This window comes from Phytophthora infestans, genomic scaffold, assembly GCF_000142945.1.
Source record: "Phytophthora infestans T30-4 supercont1.34 genomic scaffold, whole genome shotgun sequence".
NCBI classification, from domain to species: domain Eukaryota; phylum Oomycota; class Peronosporomycetes; order Peronosporales; family Peronosporaceae; genus Phytophthora; species Phytophthora infestans.
The window spans coordinates 1353769-1356221 of record NW_003303725.1 but is presented as its reverse complement, the minus strand read 5'-3'; positions in this window follow the sequence as shown (position 1 = coordinate 1356221).

Here is a 2453-nt window from a genome sequence, read left to right as displayed (position 1 = left end):
TCGGCGGCAAACTGGGTTATAATAGTCCGGCGCTTGGACGCCCACGACACTGTATCTCTAGTAGCGCAATGAGCGTATCCGGTGACAGGTTTCCTTGTGTCGGGGTTATTTCCCCAGTCGGAGGCACAATAGCCGTTGATCATCAGCGTGATGTTGCCTTTCTCCACTGTTTTATCTCTTCTGTATACCATGCCTTGTCTCTTGGTGCCCACCAGGTACCGTAACTCTCGTTTACCTGAAGCACAGGCTGCGGCTTTATTGTCAATCACAATAATTGATTGTTCTGAAAGCACCAGCTTAGGAACTATTGAGTCAAACTAGTCTATGATTTATACGAGATGGGCTCCGGCAGACGCATCAAATGCTAACATATCGCTAATACACTTCTTGTGATTGTAGTGCGACTCACACAGTATGGTCGCGTTTTACTACGGTATACAGGATTGCTGTAATAATATAATGTGAGGTACGAGAATAAGGAGCGCATGGGAACTAATATACTGATAAAGTTTGATCAAATTGACAAGTACCTTTTTCTAACAATTTGAGCATGTTACCGTACCTTAAGTTCCTTTAGCTCCTGCTAATACGGTACACCCAATGGTTAAGCAGCCACTGTAGTGTAATTCAGAGCTTCTCCGTGAAACACGGCTTTGTCGCCTTGGTAAACGAGCATTCTGGTAGTGAACGACATACGTTCGATGAGGTCAGCTGTGGGTGACACCAATTTTATTGTGCCGTTGCGACCCGAGTAGTCTGTGATGGCATTTCGGTGTTGCCACAGACTTCCTGAAGCTTGCTGTTGCATCCCAACTGGATCGCTCCCCAGCCGTTTCCAATCGTGAAATACTGGAAAAAGCTCCTTGCGAGCAATCGCTGATACCTTTTCAAAGGCTGTACTTTCATAAATTTGCAGAGGTTAGTCGTGGTATCCACTTCGACCGACCAAAAACTGTGAAAACTGGCGAAGACATGCTCCTGCTCTTTCAAGTGCACCATCTCCATTGTGAGGGTGTCGGCAGGTTCCTCTCATTCCAGTGAATTCCATCCTCAGCTTGGATTCGCAGCATATCTCCGTTTCCTTGTGTCTCCATGTCCACAGAGATCCCTGTTCGAACGCACTCACAGACAACTTGTTAATGTCAAAGGTAATCCTGGACTGACTAAATGCAACAATAGTTAGAGGCTGGTTGCCTTTACACGTTCACTCTTGGTCGCGATGGCTTCACTTTCTTCACTGACGAATCTTCGTCGTCGTCGTACAGGGGCTATTTCTTACACGCCCCCTCCAAAGTCAGCTTCTTCGAGAAGTGGTCCTTGGTCATGCCGAACATCGTATTCAGCATCTCAAATCTGTCGCTCGCAAGTGGCTCGGTCGTAAGATCCGACGCATTGTCGTCGGTCTACACTTTCCATAGCTCGACTTTTTCTTCGTGACTTGGTCACGGACGTAGGGCCAACTCATATCGATGTAGCGCGTGTGGCGACTATCTGTTGGATTTGTCGCCATTACAAACGCTGCCTCATTGTCCATGCCTTAGCGAATTTCCGTCTTTAGCTCTGGGAACACTTCAGTCAGCATGTGTCGTAGTCTTTGGCCTTCCATGCAGACCGACAGGCTAGTTGTCACTGGTAAATTGGTAAGCCACTGGCGGGGGCCGAAACGCGTCTGGCACGCGTTCAATCCAAGTCACTGAATCTAGTTGAGTATTTACCTTCCTAAAGTAAATGAGCTCAGTCGATGACATATTATGTGCAACGAAGAACGAGGCCTTCAAGAAGAATTTGTTCGAGCAGTTGAACAAGGACTATGGGATTGGTTTGTAAGCACTTATCTCGGAGTGGAGGAGGAGCAGAAAGACCACTCACTTAAGATCTACCAGACACAGTTCTGTGAACAGGTACTGGAGAAGTTTGAGGAGCCAAAGAACAGCAAGCCGTTCTCATACCAAAAACTGACATACTGAGTCGCTACGTGCAGTGTCCTACTTAACAGCATATTGGAGCTGCAAGTTAGGCTTTTCATCCTAACACTTAATACCGGTTGATTCTACCGGTATTACAGATCTGATCTGAAAACTGGAATTAGGCATTTTCATATTATGATCTACTTAAGCCCCCTCCCCCCCCTTTGTTGTCTCCATGCCCCATACGCACAAGGACGAGTAGTCGTCGCTTGAAGTATCTGCCAGCACTACCTTAAAATATGAAGTTTGCTTTTAGCGTCTTAGGTGCCAGGAGACGTTATATCTTACTTCACAAATCCCATGCTAAAAACAATTGTAATTTTAGGACAAATAGGACATTTTAGGGCTCGTTTAGGACGTATTATTCGACGCCGACTGGTGGGCTCTCATTTGGACCCGCCGACGCAAATACCGAGCGGCCGTGCTTCGCAATCACCCGCTCGGGCTTGATACAGCTATGCTTTTCGCGCCTGCTCACCACCGCCT